The sequence below is a fragment of the Stegostoma tigrinum genome, chromosome 1 (genome assembly GCF_030684315.1).
Source record: "Stegostoma tigrinum isolate sSteTig4 chromosome 1, sSteTig4.hap1, whole genome shotgun sequence".
Lineage (NCBI taxonomy): Eukaryota > Metazoa > Chordata > Chondrichthyes > Orectolobiformes > Stegostomatidae > Stegostoma > Stegostoma tigrinum.
The window spans coordinates 66515527-66538837 of NC_081354.1; the positions used below are offsets into that span (position 1 = coordinate 66515527).

General features: G+C 41.5%; 1 protein-coding gene across 6 annotated transcripts in view; it reads left to right on the forward strand.

Annotated features, from left to right (window-relative positions):
• ndst3 (N-deacetylase/N-sulfotransferase (heparan glucosaminyl) 3) overlaps positions 1 to 23311 on the forward strand; it is a 989735-nt gene that overhangs the window by 170842 nt on the left and 795582 nt on the right. For 5 of the 6 annotated variants that reach the window (XM_048537072.2, XM_059646033.1, XM_048537017.2 and 2 more), the window contains one exon: positions 9339 to 9480. The gene's annotated coding sequence lies outside the window, so the exon portion shown is untranslated. The remainder of the gene's footprint in view (positions 1 to 9338; positions 9481 to 23311) is intronic. The other variant, XM_048537031.2, reaches the window with a different exon arrangement.

Here is a 23311-nt window from a genome sequence, read left to right on the forward strand (position 1 = left end):
TGACAAATGGAACATTCTTTTGTTGTTATACTGGAATGACAACTAAAATGTTTTGTCTTCTAGTCTCTGGAGTGGAACTTGAACCCACAATCTGTGATTATGAGGCAAGTGCACTACCAACTGATCTATGGCTGATATAATTTTCAAATGTACACCAGTGGTTCCTATATACATGAAAGCCTAAGGGTCAGGTGCCTTTGCTTTACATTGTTAAACTGCTTAGAATAATTATTGGAAATATCTAGTCATTGGATGCATTAAGTTAAGACATGAAAAGCTGATAAATCGCATGTTAGTAGTGGCAAGTGCAGCCAATTATCCATAAGCAATCCAAAGAGGCTTAATGACCACACCGAGGACAATTATGCTCTTAGCATTTAAAGCAATTACAGTACTAAGTTTATTACATTTAACTAACCAATTATCAAGTAATGAACACAAGATGAAGAATTGATGTGGTCACTATTTGTGCGATATGTTATGTTGTGCAGCCATTGGATATTATGGACCAGCAGCAACAACAGTAGAATTGTTTAGAAGCATATTTTGTATCTTATTGTTGTTAGTGGAAAATTCTACAGTGACTGGCCCCATTCACAGGTTCTTCAATGAAGAACAACGATATATTCAGCAATCGATTTTGCTGACATCCTGGTAAGCGTCAGGTAGTCTTCATATTGTGTAAACATCAGTTGATGATCATTCCCAATGAGGAAAGGCCCAAATATCTGTACTGATTTTCAATTGTATCATTAACATAGAGTCCCCCATCATTGGTATCTGACTGTTGCTATGGTTGAGGTGCTGTTATGGTTGAGAGGCTTTGTACAGGGTGGGAGGGTGAGAGGGTCTTGGGGATAGGTGGGACTTGGGAAGATGATGGGCAATTTTTCGGTTGAAAGAGATGGTATGGGTGTGGATATGGAGGGGGAATAGATACATGGATTTATAATTGTGGGATGGGAGTGGATTTGGGTTGACAGATGGATGGTGTTTATGTGCTGCTGGGAATGTATTGCACAAAAGTGGGGATTGTAAAAACAAAGTTGCTGGAAAAGGTCAGCAGGTCTTGCAGAATCTGTGAAGGAGCAAACAAAATTAATGTTTCAGGTCCAGTAACCCTTCCTCAGAACCTGAACCGGACCCAAAACGTTAACTCTGTTTTCTCTTTCACAGATGCTGCCAGACCTGTTGAGCTTTTCCAGCAACTTTGTCCCTGATTTACCGCATCCGCAGTTCTTTTGGTTTTTATTTTGTGGGGATGGTAGTATAGGTTTGATATGAGGGGTGGAAATAGAGGTGGGGAGGGTTAGGGTAGGGTAAACTGGCAAGAACATGTCAACTTGTTGCTACGAACTGTGTACAAGGTGGACACTGTGCGACAGGTGAGCCATGATTTCTGAAAGCTTCTCCATCACTTGCAAGGTCTGTGTCAGTGGTGTGACAGAATAACCCCTGTTCAGTGAGATGGATACATGTGCAATAACACTCAAGAATTTTAACTTGATTCGATGCAAAGAAGACCAGATGTGCGATGATCCTACTTGGAATCAACTGATGAAGATTATCTGATACTTATCAGCCTGAGCCAGGATGTCGGCCAAATCTTGTGGTGAAGCTAAGTTGTTCATTGCTGAAGAGTCTGAGAATGGAGCCGGGTAGAATTTTCCACTGATGACCATAATGTTACAAAATGTGCTGACGTGCAATTCGATTGTTGCGGCTGCGGGTCCATATTATCCAATGATTGTCCGACTTAGCATGCTTTCAAATAGTGACCACATCAATTCTTCATCTTGTGTTTATTGCATAATAATTGCTTTGGCTCAATGTCCACCACCTACACCATTCTCATCCTTTTGGCTGCAGTGTGACATTCTACAGCATGTGAAGCAGCATTTCAGCAAGAGGCCTCAATAACAATTATCATGACATGTCCTTTGGTGGCAATCCGGACAGAGAAGTATGATAATGGAAAAAGCATCGCACCTAAGACAGGTAACATCCCAAGTTAGCCAAACGTCACCAGTTTCATCACTGTCACTGAGTCATAAATTGAGATTCCACAGTTAACGGTGCTATTGTGGGGAAATGATTTGCACACAGTGTTGAATAAGAAGGCACTCCAGCACTCTCTGGGGGAAATTAGGTTTGAGCAGTAAATGCTGCTATGCTATCATGTTAATTTTTAAAGCTATTATTGATAAAGAACATTTTTGTTGATATTTCTGGTGAAATTGCAGTAATATCCGAAGAAGATTCCAGTGCTGCTTTGGGTAGAAAAGCTGACTGAACTAATTATCGTTGTCAGCCCATGTACACTGCAGCAAGTCACTCTCTCACTCTCTCTCTCTCGCCACCCCCATCCTCCTCTCCCACCCACCAGCATCGTCTACCCCCCTCCCCCTGCCATGGGCATTCACTGTCCTCTGTCCTCTTTTAAGATGTGAAATACTTGTGAACAGACTGGAGAAAATCATTTCTTATTTAGTTCCGATATGGTGAAAATCCCTTCCAAATTAACTTACCATTGCTAATTTACAAATAGTGAAATTGAAACTGAATGTGATCTGTTCTTCAGGGCAACCAAAGTATATTTAATTTTTTTACAACAGAGGGCAATTTACCTAGTAGTGTGATATGGAAGTTATGCGTGTATCTTTTACATCAGAAAAAAAAATATGCTTTTCTCTAAATTTAGACGTAGTTTCTTCTGAAATAGAGTTGCAGTACTCAAACTGATAGAACATATACAGCTGCATTTTGAATAATGCCACAAACAATCTTGACATAAAAGTTAAGTACTTTGATGTCTGAGGCTGCAGAGAGGGCCAGGCTTCAATATTATGCAGTCGGTAAGCTATGGGTGCACTGGAGATAGATTAGGCCCGAAATGTCAATGCCTCAACCCCTCCTGATGCTGCCTGACCTGCTTTGTTCCTCCAGCTCCATACATTTTGAGCTTTGAGTGAATGGTAGCTACTTAACAGTAGGTAGCCACTAAGGCTGTTTGATGTCACAGTCTGACCTCTCAGTATGCCTACTCAGGGCATCGAGCGAGCTGCAACAGGCATGGCAAGAGATCATGTTGTCCACCATATTTGAAAGTCTCCAGCAGGGCTACAGATCTGATTTGCACATCACAATGTATGCTATAGGATCTTGGTTTCTATAGTGGAAGTTTTTAGTGCTTGAAGTAGGCAGTTCTTCAGCCCCTTAGTGAAAGGCCACTTTGGGCACATCAGCTTAGAGATCTAATGCACTGCTTCATTCCTTACAATGCCACTGTTATTTGTGAAATTTACAGATAAATCCAAAGGAATCCAGTTGTGCTTCTGGTGGACATTTCATTTGTTGCAGAATTTTAAAATGCTGTTTATTTCATGTATTTTCTGTAATGGATACATATCAGAATTGCAGTCACAATTATTTTGTCCATAGTATAGTTATAAGGCACAGGTTTTGGAACATGTTCCATTTAAACAGCATTCAGTGCTTTTTTTGATTAAAATGATAAAACAGTTTGTTTGTTAGAAATGTCGGAATATAAATAATAGCCTGCCTTTATCCATCATGACTCCTCTTTGCCTTTACTCCATGTACCTGTCTTAGTTCTGTAAATATTAACCCCTTTACCTATCAAAAATCTGGCTTAATTTTGACATTTACAATGACATAACTGCAGTAGGTTTTTCTTTTGAGGAGGAATGTTCTGGATTTCCTCCCTGCTTTGTATGGAGGAGTGTTTCTGTTTTCGCCCCTGATTGGCCCAGCTGTAAATTTAATATTGTGATCTTTTGCACTGAACTCCCCGAAAAAAAATTCATTTTACTCCGTCAACCCTATCTTTCGATCATCCTAATATCTGAGTTAGATCCCCAGTTAATCTTTTATATTCAAGAACATAGTGACCTCAGACTTTGCAAATTGCAATCATAAGTTAACTGTTTTTAGTCCCAGTATCATTGTGGTGAATCCACTCTGCACCACTTCATTTCTTTCACTTCAAAGTGGATGACCTTACCCCTTCTTGTATTAAACTCCATCTGCTGCGGTTTTACCCAATTACTTAACATGCCATTATTCCTTTAAATTTTCCACTCCCCATCCACATTATTTACTGCACCACTTAACTTAGTAAAAGCAACAAACTCCAACATCCAGCTCTTTTTTCCTTCATCCAAATCATTTATTAATTTGACCATTTTTCACGCTAACCATTCTACACAAACTCATAAAATCTTCCAATGAATAATGGTTCATAAATCCCAGATGCCAAGAAAGAATTTCTCATCAATATGTTAGAATGTTTAAATATTCCACTTTGGCAGCAAAAGCTTGTATTTCTGCTGTGTGGTGCAAATTGGTCTGTGCCTGTTCAGTCATCTACAAACTGCAATGAGAATTTTACAATAAAGACTCCACGTGTCAACAGAAGTCTTAGAGCAGTTGTCATCACTACACCCTTGTGTGCAATAAGACAATCAGTAGTACTATAGAAATTCCATGAACAATGCTTTTGCAACGTTCTCCAGATTCAGTGGCCTCACTGGCAAACAAACGCTAATATCCTTCTTGAAGTCAGTTCTGCAAGCTTCCAGGCAAAACTCCAGTACAGTCAACAACAATGGACGCCACACTCTCTCCCAATGTCTTTAAAGTATCTCCATCATAAGTCCTGTTTCTCACCTCTGAAATGGGCAGTCTTCCAGGGCAGTACAAAGTAAACACTGGAAAGACACTCGGAAGTTCACTTTGAAATATGACAGCATTGATATGACCAGGAAGAGCTTATTAGCAATCGTTCAAGATAATGACTCAATGATCCCCTGGTTATGCAGTCGATAACCAGGGCCACTGTCTCTGTATAAATCTAAGACGTTTTGGATTGAGATGAGGAGGAAAATCTTCACTGAGAATGTGGTGACTCTGGACTTCTGTACTCCATAGTGCATTTCAAGCTCAGTCATTAAATAAGTTCAAGAGACAGATCATAAGATTTCTAGTTACTAATAATAGCAAGGGACATGAGGATTGTGTGGAAATATCGTGTTGAGGTGGATGATCTAGAATGATGGAGCAAGTTTAAGAGGTTGAATGGCTTATTCATGCTTCTGTGTTCCTATTCAATTGCGACTGCTTACTGTTGAAGATGAACACATCACAATAAGCTGCCAACATGTGTAAATGTATATTTTAGTTCTTCTCATTTCTTTGTGGACAAGCCTTTAGATTAGTGTTTAGACATTTTGAGTCTGTGCCTACCCTGAATGTGCTATCTTTCCTGAGCACATACTTGATGGATTGTTACAGTCTATGTGTTGATATACACTGAGGATAATGCCATTGCATAACATATCATCCATCTCACACTTCAGCTTTTCGTATGTGATCACTGTGCTTTCTGGGAGAGTTGATTGATGAGATTGCATCTTCTCTGAGGTGCGAGACAGCATCAGATTTGAAGTTCCCTATGTCTGGTACAATTGTTGCCAGTCCTGAACTGACTGACTGTGAGTATTCTTGTGCTATTCTGTATAGCAGTTAGTATGTAGGTGATCTTGTGAATGGTCACAATATTGAGATCCATACACGCTATTATTCCTGTTAGTCTATTTGTGTGAACCTGGTGGAATGCTGTGGTTTCTATGCAGTTTTGCTATCACCATATCCATCTTTTTCTAAAGTAGGTTATATTACTGACTTCCAACGATCTAGATGCATATCTTTCAGCATTCTGACTGGCAGGATGTTTGTCCTAGCTTCCATGCTGACTTTTGATCCTGGGTATGTGGTTTGCCGATTTTCATTGGGCGTATGATGGTCAAAGCTTTGATATGTTTAACTTTGATTACACAATATCTCATAGTTGCAAAGTGGAAAACCTGAATCTTCCCCCTGATAACTTGTACAGCTAATCTCATGCACAAGCTTTTGTTGTATGAGGGCCTCTAACATACTCCTTGTTGTTGCTGCTAGCATATGCCATCACCTTTTTGTTTGTTTGCATTCTACTATCATATCTGGTTGAAACTTTGAATGCAGATTTTCTTGTACAGGTGAGCCCAGTGCCCTTTCGTAGACCTCTCTTGCAAGATAGATTCACTGTGACACAGTAAGTCATGTTTCCCATACAGTTGGCTTATTTTGTGCATCCTAGGCAATGTGCCGATTCAAGGAACTTGACCTAAAGATTGCAAATATTGTGTGACTACAATGACTTTGTGTTTTGCTAATTTTAAGCGGTGTGGCAATATTGTGAAATTTCTTTTTCTGCAAGATGTTTTCCTGAAAAATTTCAAGAGGCATTGAAGCTATAACCAGCTCTACTGTGCACACAGTCAGCTCAGTCTCTGAAACATTGTAGTCCTTGTCTTTGGTGTGCACCTTGTGACAATCTGTGCAATTGATCTTTGTTGTGTTGCCTATCAGACGTCAGCTCATGATTGGCAAAATGTTCCAAAGTTTACTTTTACACAAAGCTTATTTTCCAGCATTTCATGTTGAGACGAGCCTTAAGTGTTGATTCTGTGCAAAGCGTCATTTCCAAAGGCAATTTTTATTTTCACTGTTTATTTATCTAGTTCGGCAACAAATGATCCTGAGAAGCTTGGCTCCATCCTTTATTTACAAGGCCTAAATTCAGGTTGGAACACCTGTGTCTTGCTAATTTGTGCTCCTGTATTTGGTCATAACATTTCTAATGACCCCTGCCTTCAGCAAATTCAGTTGTTACGCAGTGGATATATAATAGGTTTACTGCACTGGCATAAAGTTAAGCCATGTGGTCATTCAACAGTACAGCTGTCATGATTCTTCCATTTTTCAAGAAAAAAATCTGCTGTTTTCAGCTGTGGTTCTTTTTTTTGCCTTGTCCACAGCTCAATTTGAAGCCAATTCTCTACCTTAGCAGACTCTCAAAGCAAATCGGTTTCAAAGTATAGTTATATTGGACTCAAATCGTAACTGCGTTTCTCTCCTCACAAATGTTGCCAAACCAGCTGTGTTTATTCAGCAATCTTTGTCTTTATTTTACAAAATCCACAAAACTTTTTTTTAAATTATAAATTAAGTACTTACTACTCTTGTAGTGTTTTCTTTCTCTCTGCAGTCCCAGCATAAATGTAACTTCTGCACTGATTCAAACATCTGACATAATGTCTTCTGTAGTTTTCAAACTCAGCTACTGCCTTTGTTTCTCTAAGGAAGTACCCTGTGCTGCTAATGTCGTATTTCTTGTCTTTTTACTAAATAGCACAGATTAAGTAGTATGGTTGCAGTTTACATGAAAATTTCCTGTTGGTTTTATTGAACAGTTCAGACTACAACTTACATTTATGGATAACTATGTAAGTATTCCCCTCTAGAATGCTTCTGCTGGGAGGCACTATGGCAGCTGATCAGATGCTTTCATCTTGGTCCTTAATTTATCAGTTTTTAAAACAGGACAGCTCTTGAATGAATAATACATAAGCCATAAAAACGGAAAGAACTGCAGATGCTGTAAATCAGGAACAGACACAGAATTTGCTGGAAAAGCTCAGCAGGTATAGCAGCATCTGTGAAGAGAAATCAGAGTCAGCATTTCAGGTCCAGTGACCCTTCCGCTGAACATAAGCCATTACTTGTTTCTTTTTGTCTGAGATAATCTTGTATATCATGTTGTGTGTGATGATGTAAGAGTGATATTCGTTGTCATGTATTAGACTCTGTAAAGACAAAAATAGCAGACTATACCACAGAGAGATGTGCAACGTCACAATAGAGTATGTATTGTAATGTAAATAAAAGGGATTGTGTAGAAACTAAAATAAGTTAGACTGCTATTTTTCCTGGGTAGAAGAAACTTATTAAGTATATATTAGGCCATAATATTACCCAAAAAGCAATCATATCAGATCAAAGCACTCGCTGTTCTTTTTGTTCTTTTTCAATTTAGAAGGAAACAATTTCACTGTCTGATTATAGACAGATAGTCAGGGTCATACAGCACGGAAACAGACCCTTCGGTTCAACTTGTCCATGCCGATCCCGGTTTCCCAAACTAAACTAGTCCCATCTGTCTGCTTTTGATCCCTCTAATCCTTTTCTATTCATGTACCTGTCCAAATATCTTTTAAATGTTAGAGAAGTTCCTAGTTTATCAGACTGAAAGTGAAAGTAAATTAGAAAGGGTAAACTGTTAATTCTTTGAAATTGAATGCAAAATAGATGGATAGACTTAGCAGCAATATTACAGGGAAATCAGTAAGTGACAGACATAATAAATAACTTTTTATATCAATTATCATAAACGTTATTTGTGAATAAATTATAGATTCATATGACTAGTTTAGGAATCCCTATACAGGGAAGAAAATATGAGATAGTGTTCTTAACGAAATTGTTATATTGGGACTTTAGTTGATAAGTAAGATATGTGCCTCATATGATTTTATGCTTCTTAAATTATGGCCAGAAAACTAGGCTGGAGCTCAGACCTCCATCTCCAAACTGATTATATAGATTCACAATTTTTAGATGCTCTTGGGCAGCTTTGGAATGCTGATTCAGAAAGTCTAATGTTAACAGAAGTCAATAAATTACAGATTATTCAATGACCTTACACAACTGAGGGCTAAAACATACCTTTTTCCCCCAAAACTAGGGGGTAAGTGCCCTGATTTTATCAACTTGAGTAACTGCCAACTAAAATAGTAAGTGTGACTGATTTTATGCCATGTGATTTCTTAAAAACAATTTTGGTATTGGGAGTAAATGAAAGCTGACCAGACATGAGACACCTGTATCAATTCACTTTGAGTGTCTCAAGTAATAACTGAGCTGATTTCGGATTGGGGCATGGATGTTTATCAAATGTGTGAAAAAGTGGCAAATGTTTTCATGAGATAATGGGAACTGCAGATGCTGGAGAATCCAAGATAATAAAATGTGAAGCTGGATGAACACAGCAGGCCAAGCAGCATCTCAGGAGCACAAAAGCTGACGTTTCGGGCCTAGACCCTTCATCAGAGCTCTGGTGAAGGGTCTAGGCCCGAAACATCAGCTTTTGTGCTCCTGAGATGCTGCTTGGCCTGCTGTGTTCATCCAGCTTCACACTTTATTATCTTAAATGTTTTCATGATTTCATTCAACAAGAAGATCAAGAGAGATGTATAAAGGGTACCTGGTCTTTTATTTTCCACTATGACTTCAAGTCAAAAATATTCCCCTTCTTCATTTAAAATCATGGTGCTACCTACTACAACAATGTTTCTCTAGTAAAATAATATTCCTTATCTGTTTAGAATGTTTACCAAAATCCCATTGGTCTAATTTTATTTCTTTTCTTCATCAAGTTGCAGATGGAGAGAAGGAAGACCCCCAGATTCCCTGCTATGAGAATGAAACCACAACATAGTCAAAGCTCCCTGTAAAACAAAGTTCATAATCATCAAGTAACTGAGGATTTGTGAATCGTAACTCTATCTCCAGAGACAGGTTTGTTTAATCCTGATGCATTGACTAAATTCTGTCTTCTCTGATGTGCAAATTTTTCTGATAGCTATGTGTATTTTTCTATTTAACTGTCAGTTTTGATACCTAAGGGATAAAATAAAACTTCTGAGCTCTGGTCATGCGTCATAACAAAGATGCTGAGTAATTTTTTTATCCTTTTCCTGGAACTCGGCTCAGGTTTAATCCATTAACTTGAATTGAAAATGCACGGGTTCAAGCCACTCCATATAGGCAAGTGCATAATCAAGGCTGATGTGTCAGTGCAATGCAAAGGAAGTTTGTATTGTTAGAAGTGCCATCTTTGATTATATTGAGGCCATGTCAACTCTCTTAAGATGCAAAAAATCTCCAGATGGTATGGGGAGTAAAGCAGAATAATTCTCTCAATACTGTATTTGGCTTAATGTTTGTTCCTCAACCAACAATCAAAGACATAAATTATGTGTATTTATTCCAATTCAAGAGCAAGTTCCCTTATTTCTGATATTATGACAGTGGTTGCAACTCCAAACCACTTTATCGATAACATGGCATCCTGATATTATTTGCTTTTTCTTTTGCTATTCATTTCCATACCCTGGCAGGAATTTCCCAAATTGTAGCCTGTTCACCTCTGTAATTTAAGAATAGAGTTTGCAAGAATAATGTTGGCATGCATAAGCGGGTTGTCTGCCATAATGCTGATGATGCTCCATGCAATAGAGTGGGAACAATTCTGAGGAAATTCTTTACTGGTTTGTAATGTGTCATATTTTAAGATGCACTGAAGGAGATATCATGTAGAATATTCTTTACAGAAGTGTAAAGGTATATATGTGATAAAGAATGGCGTGGACTTTTAGGATTATATTGGAAACTTTAAGTAGACAGAGACGCTGGAAAATTTTGAAGTTACTGATGGGTGCTTATCATAAAGGAATAACATAATTCGAAAGATGAGTAGCTCAAAAGACCGTAAGAAAGAGGAGCAGGAAGACAATATTTGGTCCTTGGCCATTTAACCCGTTCGTGTTTACTTGTGTACCACAACTTCATTTTCTGTATTTTTCCCACCATCCCCCCATCTTTAATTGCCTTAGTATTTGCTTTGAATATATGCAACAGCTGATCATCCTCAAATCTCTGTGTTAGAGAATTCCAAAACAATCCTGACTTTAAATCTTTACAGTGGCCATAAATACTTTTGATTTGTTCGTGTTAGTTGTTCCCTCATGTAGCCTGAAGGTTTTATTTCATAAGAATTGACACTCATGGGCAATTTGTGCTTATTTACACATGGGTGTACATTAATTTAAATAAATGGGTAGTAGCATTTGCTGTTGCACACCAATTTAATATTCCTGTGTTTCATTTAAATGTTTCCTCAGTCTTTGTGAAGAGAGACTGAAGTTGTCCTTGGTGTGATGAAGCCACAAATATAGATTTTAAAAACTTGTTTAATTTTAGAGTGAATATGCAGAATGGTTCCTGTTACTGGAATCGGTTATTTTAAATGGAATCACTTACTCCTGTGAATTGATGTGAACGATTGCAAGTGTTGTGCTTTACACATCACAGAACTGAGTAAAGAGCTCTTCTAATTATTCCCTACTCCTGCCTCTTCATTTTACCAAAATCTGTCACGTTTTTTAGCTTTTCCATCCATTCTGTTTCCATCAGCATGTGGACCCATTGTCTCTGTGGCTGTTTTTAAATCTGCCTCTTTACCCGATGGGTATGGATTAAAAGAACTTTCAGCACAATGGGGCGATGCCTATTTGGATACAATCATCAATCCTGGTAAAAAATAACACTACAAGTTACATCTATTTTGAGAAGAGTTTTTTTTCCTCCTCTTCGACAAGCTACTGCTCATTCGGTTGGGTATCACTGGAGGCAAAAGTCTATCACAGCAGGGTGGCATTTTAAAAGTATACCTGTCAAAATTTGCTAAGTGAAACAAAAATTCCCTTGGCACATTTAAGAGTGACAAATCAGTGTTCCTGCGTTGTGAGTAACCCGATTTTAAAATCCTGAAAATTAGTTTTTTGAAATTATATAAAGCTGTTTTTAAATTGGATTGGGTTGTAGAAATTCCAGTGGCATCAGTGGCGGTTGCATTGGCGAGGTTCAGCGAGAATTCGTGGTGGCGACTGTGCCAGTGGAGACAAGATGACACTGGAAAGTGGCGACTCATGATCTGACAGCGCAGTGAAGAGACCCATGGCTGGTTGCTCTAGGCCCACTTAACACAAGTGCCCCCTCAGCACTTGACCAGGACTGTAAAGTTGAACTTGGTTTTTTATTTATTTTGCCATTTTTCTGCATTTACGTTCTACGTTTTGGTTTATTTTGTGTGTTTTAAGATGGCGCTAGAGAGAGGCGACAAAATACACATGAAAATAAGTAAATCAAATCAACATTTCTAAGTAATTTCATTGTCAAATTGATTGAAAAATTTTCAGCATGTAACAGTTTGAATTCTTTTGCTCAATCTGATTGACCAGCAGCTCTCAAGAGTGGGCCTGCATATGTGGAGGAAGTCCCACGAGAAACTAATTCTGCCCAGCAACAGGACATTACGGCTGCATGGAGGGCTTGCAATGAGTGGGTTAGCTTCTTGCCAACTTTTCTCCTGGGGCAAAGTTAGCAAAACAATTATTTAAATATATTTTCAGCGATATTGTTGTTTCTAATTAAATCAACGTTCAGGGCAAGGCATCAATCATAGTCAGCTCTAGTTCCCAATGTGCTGATTGAACACTTCCTGCTAAAGAGTATTTAATATGCATCAACAATTCCACACACTTTAAACAGCAGCGTGTGTTCTATTCATGCATTGGACAAAGCAACTGTCACTCCCTCACTTCTTGAAGTTGAAATTTAGATCAGCTTTTTCACTATAATAAGCTTTAGCTGCTGAGAATATCAATGAAAAATGCAAATCATCCGTGAAAAATGACAAAATCTGAGTTAAGGCTGAAAGCAATTATGTGATATTCATCCATAATAGTGTTACTCTTTGATGTTTCAAAGAGTCAACTTCATCTGTTCCTGAGAATACTGTTCAATGCCAAAAGTAACATCTTATGGCAATTTCTACTGCCAGTCTTCTTTGAAAGGTTCAAAGGAAAAATACACAATGTTAAGGCAATGGACAACTTTCTGATCTTTTTACGTTTAGTCTTTATATTTTTTCATGACATCTACATCCCAGTGATAGCTTTTTAATGTTGTACATGTGGATCAAGAAGTTCCTCAGTAACTTAGAGTAATGTCTCGGTAATTATGGATTGCATTTGGTAAAATTGTTCCCAGGAAATGCACTGAACTTCCTAATTACCATTTTTACTTCAATTTATTGGGGGAAATCAGAGTGCAATTCAGTGTAAGCGGTTGTGCTAAAATATATCACATGATGATTCATAAAATCTTCTTGCAGCAACATTTTGAATTATGCAACCCTTTCCATATTATGAAGCTCTATTTTTGATGTACAATTCAGAACCAGTGTATATATGCATTTTTTAAAATTGTCAGTTGGAAACTTAGAACAGCATTGGTGTCTTCAACTGGTTAGAATCATGTACAGTGAACTATCTGTTATTGTCAACTGAGCAAAAGAGTTAATTATTTTGATAGATGATATGAGGCACAAAAATATACAATTCCTTTTAATTTCATTAATGATCAAAATGTATTTTACATTGTACAATAAGTACCCAGATTTCCTTTTATTTTCCAACATATTAAAAGCCTGAAGATTAATTAATATGTAAAATAATATTAAGATAATGTGATAAATTTGAATGCTGTAATTTATGTTTACTCCATCATATCCAGTGGCATTATAGTTTAATAATGCAACATTTTAAAAATTTACGTTTCATTGTTATTAATACCTAATGTTTAATTAGGGGTGCAATTAAACATTTAGGGCACATAATTTTAAGGAACAGTTGTTGGGAGTGATGAGTAAATATGTCCCTCTGAAACAGGCAAGAAGGGGTAAGATTAAGGAACCTTGGATGACGAGAGCGGTGGAGCTTCTAGTGAAAAGGAAGAAGGTAGCTTACATAAGGTGGAGGAAGCTAGGGTCAAGTTCAGCTAGAGAGGATTACATGCAGGCAAGGAAGGAGCTCAAAAATGGTCTGAGGAGAGCCAGGAGGGGGCACGAGAAAGGCTTGGCAGAAGGAATCCGGGAAAACACAAAGGCATTTTACACTTACGTGAGGAATAAGAGAATGGTCAAAGAAAGAGTAGGGCCGATCAGGGATAGCATAGGGAACTTGTGTGTGGAGCCTGAGGAGGTAGGGGAAGCCCTAAATGAGTTTTTTGCTTCTGTCTTTACGAAAGAAACGAACTTTGTAGTGAATGAAACCTTTGAAGAGCAGGTGTGCATGCTGGAATGGATAGAGATAGACGAAGCTGATGTGCTGAAAATTTTGTCAAACATTAAGATTGACAAGTCGCCAGGCCCGGATCAGATTTGTCTTCGGCTGCTCTGGGAAGCGAGAAATGCAATTGCTTCGCCACTTGCGAAGATCTTTGCATCCTCGCTCTCCACTGGAGTCGTACCTGAGGACTGGAGAGAGGCAAATGTAATTCCTCTCTTCAAGAAAGGAAATAGGGAAATCCCCGGTGATTATAGACCGGTAAGACTCACGTCTGTCGTCTGCAAGGTGTTAGAAAGGATTCTGAGGGATAAGATTTATGACCATCTGGAAGAGCATGGCTTGATCAAATACAGTCAACACGGCTTTGTGAGGGGTAGGTCATGCCTTACAAACCTTATCGAGTTTTTTGAGGATGTGACTAGAAAGGTTGATGAGGGTCGAGCTGTGGATGTGGTGTATATGGACTTCAGTAAGGCATTTGATAAGGTTCCCCATGGTAGGCTCATTCAGAAGGTCAGGAGGAATGGGATACAGGGGAACTTAGCTGCTTGGATACAGAATTGGCTGGCCAACAGAAGACAGCGAGTGGTAGTAGAAGGAAAATATTCTGCCTGGAAGTCAGTGGTGAGTGGAGTTCCACAGGGCTCTGTCCTTGGGCCTCTACTGTTTGTAATTTTTATTAATGACTTGGACGAGGGGATTGAAGGATGGGTCAGCAAGTTTTCAGACGACACAAAGGTCGGAGGTGTCGTTGACAGTGTAGAGGGCTGTTGTAGGCTGCAGCGGGACATTGACAGGATGCAGAGATGGGCTGAGAGGTGGCAGATGGAGTTCAACCTGGATAAATGCGAGGTGATGCATTTTGGAAGGTCGAATTTGAAAGCTGAGTACAGGATTAAGGATAGGATTCTTGGCAGCGTGGAGGAACAGAGGGATCTTGGTGTGCAGATACATAGATCCCTTAAAATGGCCACCCAAGTGGACAGGGTTGTTAAGAAAGCATATGGTGTTTTGGCTTTCATTAACAGGGGGATTGAGTTTAAGAGTCGTGAGATCTTGTTGCAGCTCTATAAAACTTTGGTTAGACCGCACTTGGAATACTGCGTCCAGTTCTGGGCGCCCTATTATAGGAAAGATGTGGATGCTTTGGAGAGGGTTCAGAGGAGGTTTACCAGGATGCTGCCTGGACTGGAGGGCTTATCTTATGAAGAGAGGTTGACTGAGCTCGGTCTCTTTTCATTGGAGAAAAGGAGGAGGAGAGGGGACCTAATTGAGGTATACAAGATAATGAGAGGCATAGATAGAGTTGATAGCCAGAGACTATTTCCCAGGGCGGAAATGGCTAGCACAAGGGGTCATAGTTTTAAGCTAGTTGGTGGAAAGTATAGAGGGGATGTCAGAGGCAGGTTCTTTACGCAGAGAGTTGTGAGAGCATGGAATGTGTTGCCAGCAGCAGTTGTGGAAGCAAGGTCATTGGGGTCATTTAAGAGACTGCTGGACATGTATATGGTCACAGAAATTTGAGGGTGCATACATGAGGATCAATGGTCGGCACAACATTGTGGGCTGAAGAGCCTGTTCTGTGCTGTACTGTTCTATGTTCTATGTTCTATGTTCTATAATTGGTCAATCAATCACTACTGTGTAGTGATTGTGTCCATCACAGGAACCCTGCAGCCCAATGGTACCAATGTGGACTTCACAAGCTTCAAAATGTCCGCTCCCCCCACTACATCCCAAAACCAGCCCAGTTCGTCCCCTCCCCCCCACTGCATCCCAAAGCCAGCCCAGTTCGTCCCCTCCCCCCACTGCATCACAACACCAGCCCAGCCTGTCTCTGCTTCCCTAACCTGTTCTTCCTCTCACCCATCCCTTCCTCCCACCCCAAGCCGCACCTCCATTTCCTACCTATCACCTCATCCCGCCTCCTTGACCTGTCCGTCTTCCCTGGACTGACCTATCCCCTCCCTACCTCCTCCTCACCTATACTCTTGTCTCCACCTATCTTCTTTTCTCTCCATCTTCGGTCCGCCTCCCCCTCTCTCCCTATTTATTTCAGTTCCCTCTCCCCATCCCCCTCTCTGATGAAGGGTCTAGGCCCGAAACGTCAGCTTTTGTGCTCCTGAGATGCTGCTTGGCCTGCTGTGTTCATCCAGCTCCACACCTTGTTATCTTGGATTCTCCAGCATCTGCAGTTCCCATTATCACTGAATCAATCACTACTGTTGCCTTATAAGATTTTACCTTTTGTTTAGCAACTCAAGTTACTTTTAACTACTCATTTTAAAATTCTTCTGTTGCAATTTGAGGGTTGTTAACTGGATGTTCCTTGGATTTGACAAGAATGCCAAAATAAAAAGTCAAATGCAAAATACTTTGGCGAAGAGAAAATGCTGGAAATACTTCGAAGATTGGACAGCATCTGCTGTGAGACAATGTAAAGTAGAATCCGACAGGGGACTGAATAATGGTGGACTATGGCAAAAAATGTGGCAGGGTCATGTGAGGAGTTTAGTGACTTCTCAACTTCAGGAACAACTCGCTGCGTCTTTTAATCAGGTTCCATGAACCAAGGTGAGATTTTCAGTCGGCAGCAGTGAGTTAAAAGGATTTTGTTGAATGTGAACAACCATATTAACTGTACATCTTGCCACATTAATATCCTACCACCCAGTGCTAGCAAACTAGATGCCAAGAATATAAAGTGTGAAGCTGTATGAACACAGCAGGCTAAGCAGCATCTCAGGAGCACAAAAGCTGACATTTCGGGCCTCGACCCTTCATTAGAGAGGGGGACGGAGTGAGGGTTCTGGAATAAATAGGGAGAGAGAGGGAGGAGAACTGAAGATGGAGAGAAAAGAAGATAGGTGGAGAGGAGAGTATAGGTGAGGAGGAGGTAGGGAGGGGATAGGTCAGTCCAAGGAAGACAGACAGGTCAAGGAGGTGGGATGAGGTTAGTAGGTGGGAAATGGAGGTGCGGCTTGGGGTGGGAGGAAGGGATGGGTGAGAGGAAGGACAGGTTAGGGAGGCAGAGACAGGCTGGGCTGGTTTTGTGATGCAGTGGGTGGAGGGGATGAACTGTGCTGGTTTTGGGATGCGTTGGGGGAAGGGGAGATTTTGAAGCTGGTGAAGTCCACATTGATACCATTGGGCTGCAGGGTTCCCAAGCGGAATGTGAATTGCTGTTCCTGCAACCTTCAGGTGGCATCATTGTGGTACTGCAGGAGGCCCATGATGGATTGTACCCGGTGTGGCTACCTCTACATTGGGGAAACAAAGCGAAGGCTTGGGGACCGCTTTGCAGAACACCTCCGCTTGGTTCGCAGTAAACAACTGCACCTCCCAGTTGCAAACCATTTCCACTCCCCCCTCCCATTCTTTAGATGACATGTCCATCATGGGCCTCCTGCAGTGCCACAATGAGGCCACCCGCAGGTTGCAGGAACAGCAACTCATATTCCGCTTGGGAACCCTGCAGCCCAATGGTATCAATGTGGACTTCACCAGCTTCAAAATCTCCCCTTCCCCCATCGCATCCCAAAACCAGCCCAGCTCGTCCCCTCCCCCCACTGCATCCCAAAACCAGTCCAACCTGTCTCTGCCTCCCTAACCGGTTCTTCCTCTCACCCATCCCTTCCTCCCACCCCAAGCCGCGCCTCCATTTCCTACCTACTAACCTCGTCCCACCTCCTTGACCTGTCCGTTTTCCCTGGACTGACCTATCCCCTCCCTACCTCCCCACCTATACTGTCCTCTCCACCTATCTTCTTCTCTCTCCATCTTCAGTCCGCCTTCCCCTCTCTCCCTATTTATTCCAGAACCCTCACCCCATCCCCCTCTCTGATGAAGGGTCTAGGCCCGAAACGTCAGCTTTTGTGCTCCTGAGATGCTGCTTGGCCTGCTGTGTTCATCCAGCTTCACACTTTATTATCTTGGATTCTCCAGCATCTGCAGTTCCCATTATCTTAGATGCCAAGAATTCTTGACAGGCAAGCCAGAGCAAGTCCCTGATGACTTCAGCTCGCCACTAACCCCGAACAACTTCTGTGACGGATGAGTACCAATATCTCAGGGTATGTTTTTCAGGCACTGATCACACGCACCCCATAACCACGGCCATTAGCAGCAGATATGTGCCAACCTCTAAGAACATTGATCGCACATCACTGAACCACTTACAGTACATTTTTGTACTTCAGTTCTGCACCTCGGGCTGCACTGATATCTATCATTGTAATACTGCTGCATGGACAATGTGCACTCAGGCACATGGACACAGCTAATGAACTGAACCAGGCTGCATCCCTGAATTGTTCACTTCCCCTTTTAGTGTTTGCTCTCTTTGAGACTCCCTGAATGCTCAAGCATCCCTGCCCTGTGCTGGGTTATCTTTTTGCAACTTGTCCCTTGGCCAGAGATACCAACCTGTCAATACTGCTGAATTTCCATGATGTTTAATGCAGACACAAACCAGCAATATTGTTGTGATTGCCAGTGATCCTCAGTCAAGTTAAGGGAAATAGCACTTGGTCAGGACGCCTCAGCACAGTAAATCAAAGCAGACTCTGATCCGAGTCCAGTGTCTTGCATAGAGTCAGTCGGCTACTGGGGCGATCAAAGTCGGGATCCTGCCCACATAAGCAGGGAGGAGTAATAATGTTGGGTAGCCCATCATGCATTTGACTCTTTCCATCCTATTATGAGTTGTTTACTTCCTGGAATGAGAGAGAAAGAGGTAGTAATAAGGCAGATGTAAGTGGGTGGCAGAGCTGTTGTTTTTGGCACTAGTGGGGATGTGCCCAGAGTGAGTGAGTGAGTAGGCAGTGTAGATGGTATCCAGGGTTAGTGCTGTTAGGAGTTGAGGTGGCTGAGAGTGAGTGGAGGGAGATTTCGTAGGCAGTTGTGAGAGTGGGAGAGCATGAACCTTAGTGGGAGGTGGGTACAGTAGCAGAGATACAGTGAGTGTGAAGTGTCAGAGGGAAGATGGTGGTCCTTGCACTGGTGGAATGGAGAAAGTCATTCACCTTCCTTCACTGCTGTGCGTTCCTCCAGAAAGCTAAGACTCTTCTTACCTGAATGGAAACCTGGACCAGGCTGTCATGATCTGGTGTTACAGCCTCCACTGCCAGTCCTGGGGACACTGGAAGTTCTGCCTCTGCACCACACCATCCAGCAGGACTGCCAACTTGCTCTTTTCTGTCATATCCAGGCAAATGTCAGAGAGCATGCAGGCAGCTGCAGACTAATGGTGCTTGTCCAAGTGCACAACAGCCTTTCAAAGAGGACAATGGTGTGGCCAGGGATGCCACTCTATTCTGGCAGAAGCGAGTTCTAGGTATGACAAATGGTAGAATCGAGCTAGAACTGGATGAGGGTGCACAATAGGGTTAGGCTATTGCAGTAAATTGGGTGAGTTTAGTAAGATATGGCGAGAATTCTCACTAGGCCTTGCAGAGAAAATCTCTCCATGAAACTCAGCCAAACAAACACATAAGATTCAGCCCTTAGAGTTAGTCCCGCATGATGTTAGAGCTGAACCACTTCCAAACAGGTATAGAGCCTGGGAAGCATGGCTGAAAGAAGTCGAGGAAACAAATAAAAGGCAATGTTTCCTCTGTGGCAGCAAGGGGAAAGGAGGATTAAATAACGAAAGTGACCACGATTGTTATGATCTCCAGAAGGACCACTAATTTTTGCAGAGATTTGAACTTCCAGGTAATGTATGAAATACAACAAGATTTCTCATTTTTAAGGAAATTGAATATAACAAATGAATAACCTAAATGCCATTGAGTTAACTTTTTTGTAGACAACCAATATCTTAAACTACTGGGAGTGACATTAATCACTCAGGATACGCTGAATGAAATTACAATCCTTTGAATGGACTGAATGCCTCGCCTCTACTTGTGTTGTGCTGTGTGGGAACTTCAATTGTCTGTCTCCAGGCATACTCCTCAATTCTCAGGGAGCTTTTAAGATCCACCACCAGCAGTAAAGCCTATTCCAGTGATCTTTCCCCCACAACTGACTGACACACACACACACACACACACACACACACACACACACACACACACATGCCTTCCTACAACCAGGTATGGTAGCTCGTAAACACATGACAATGTTTCGCTCTGCTGACCACCTAGAGGTGGTCTGTATCTAATATTATTGTTGTACAGGAAAGCTAGTACCCTCATCTCAAGAATGGCTTCCTCTGCCACTTTCTCCTGTGCATCACGAAACACATAAAACAAGCCCAAATTGAATTGGTTATCTTTGCCAACTCAGCTTTGGTACATGTCTGAGGTGAGCTGAAGTATCTCAATGTTAGGTGTGAGTTCTGACTGTCATGCAGTGCTACTGTCTGAGCAAAGGTATTATGATTAGACTGTGCAACAAAACAGACCATATGAAATAGGAACAGTACTAGACCATTCCGCCCCTTGAGCCTGGTCCACCATTTAATAGGGTCGTGGATGATCCAACATTCCCCTCATCCACTTTCCTGACTTTTCCCTAGAACACTCGATTCTTCTACTAATCAAGAATCTATCTATCTCAGCCTTAAAGGATACAAGGACTCTGCCAACTGAGCTCACTGCAGTAAGGAATTCCAAAGACTCATTATTCTCTAGGAGAATAAATTCTTTCTTATCTCAGCCTTAAATTGGTGGCAGATTATTCTGACATTATGTCCTGTGGGCGTAAACCTTTTCACGAAGGGAAACAGCCTCTCAGTGTTTTTTGTCAAGCCCCTTTAAAATTCTATGTTTCGAGGTGATCGTCTCTCATTCTTCCAAATGAAGTGAGGAGAGTCCCCGTCTGTTTAGCCCTGGCTCATAAGACAAATCCTCCACATTAGGAATCTTCCAAGTGCATCTTCTCTGAATGGCCTCCAATGAAATTATATCTTTCCTTAAATAAAAGGACCAAAAGTGCCCAGAGCACTCTGGATGGGCCTTACCAGCACCTTGCACAGTTGCAGTAAGATATTCCTACACTTATACTTCAACCCCCTTGAAATAAGGACCAACATCCGATTAGCCTTCCTGATGACCTGCTTCACCTGTTTGTAGGTTTTCTTTGTTCTGTGCAAATATCACCAAATCCCTCTGTTTTGAAGCTTTCTGCAATTTTCTCCATTTAAATAATACCATTATGTTGTTCTCCCTTCCAAAATGAAAAACTTCACATTTTCCCACATCATACTCAATTTGCCAACTGTTTGGCCACTTCCCTAATCTGTTGATATCTCTCTGTAATCTGCATTCTGTTTGCAACCTGCATAGTAAATCGTTGCAGTCCCAGTACTGATCCCACTGATTACAGTTTGCTAAGAAGAACCCCTTATCCCCACTCACTATTTCCTGCCCATAAACCAATTCTTAACTCAGGCCAACTTACTACCTCCAACACCTCTTGATACAGCGAGGACGAGGTGCATTTAGTTGACTACTTAGATATCATCATTAATTGTCCTGTGATACTGCTGCTGAGTTCCCTGGTCTAGAGACCATAATAGCAATTGTGATCCCTGTCCTCTTCCAACCTCTTTCTGAAGATGATTCTTGAGGAGACTGCCAGGCCTGTTGAAAGCAATACATCACTCCTCCTGTCCATCTCCACCGTAATGGTTCCAGTGCAATATTAATCACCATGAAACCCCCTGCCAGCTTCAGTAGTCGGTTTTTCTTTGATTAAAATTGTGATGATACAGTTTGTAAGCACCTACCTGGCATTCACTGCAGCTTTCCATTAAAGGGACAGATTATATTTAAGAACACAAGGGCGTTTTACCATTTGTCCTGAGCACAACATTTGGCTTCTCCCTGCTGAGTGCAGAGGCTGCCAACAAAGTGTAAATATCCACCTTGTTTCTGAACCAAGGTTTCTCCATCAATGTGATTGACACGACCCTCAGTCAGATCTGACTCATCTCCTGCACTTCAGCCATCACCCCTTCTGTTCCCTCCCAACACAGCGATGGGATCCCTTGGTCCTCACAAACCCCAGCATCCACATCCAGATGATCATTAGCTGCCTTCTCCCACCACCCTCCAGCAGGATGCCACCACCCAGGCAGACATTCCCATCCCGTCCCTTTAGAGGCTTCCACAGGGACCGTTCCCTCTACTCCCCAACATAACTCCACAGTCCCATGGCAGCTTTCCCTGCAACCACAGAAGGTGTAACACCTACCTGTTTCATTCCTCTTCGCTCACTATACAATGGCCTCCAGACACACCTTCCAGGAAAAGCACTGACTTATCTACGCTTTGCACAATCCAGTTGACTGTATTCACTTAGAGATAGTGAGAACTGCCGATGCTGGAGTCAGAGATAACACGATGCGGAACTGGAGGTACGCAGTGGGCCAGGCAGCATCAGAGGAGAAGGACAGTCAATGCTTTGGGTCAGGACCCATCTACAGAAAATCCGAAACGTTAACTTCCCTACTCTTATGATGATGCCTGGCCTGTTTGTATTCGCTGCTCAGAATGTGGTCTGCTCTACACTGAGGAAACAAAACATGGACTGGGCAATCAGTTTGCACAACACAAATGTTCCGTCGACAAAAATGACCCTGAGCATCCAGTTAATTGCCATTTCCACACACCACTGTGTTCCCTGGCTAACATCGCTGTCTCAGACTTACTGCAGTGATCGAGTGAAGCTCAGCGCAAGTTAGAACTTCATCACATTTTCTCTTTGGAAATCCTGCAGCCTTCAGGGCTCAACATCGAATTCAATAATTTTAGGGCCTGAGTATCTTCTCCCATGTCCTTACCCCAAACCCCACACACCAGGACTTGTTATTCACATGATTTGTTATTACACACAATGCATTCTTAACCACTAATAGTTGCCGTTAGTAGCTATTCATTCCCCTCGCCTGACCATTACCCATGCCTTTGTTTGTCCAATTGTTCTCTCTCTTTATCTCTAACTTCAACTACCATTTACTCCGTAACCCCTCCCCCCACCCTATCTTCTGCACAAGAAACAACTTCTTCTTCGCTACCATCGGTTCTATAGAAGGGTTCTCTGGACCTGAAATGCTAACTCTGATTCCTCTCCACAGATCCGCTGGATATTTCCAGCAATATCTGTTTTTGTTTCTGATTTCTAGCATTCACAGTTTTTTGGATTTTTTTGGTGTGAAAATCATTTTGTCTTATGTTATAAATATGTAAATGAGATGGCATCAACAAGTTTACCAGCTGATTATCCTCCGAACTGGCATCAGTGTGCCTTGAATTGGAACTGGGTCCCCACCCCATGTCGAATTATCAATTCTGTTCGATTGACAAGGTGCTGGATAAACACAGCAGGACCCTGATGAAGGGTTTTGGCCTGAAACGTTGACTTTCCTGCTCTTCTGATGCTGTCTGACCTGTTGTGTTTATCCAATACCACATGTATTCCATGCTTCC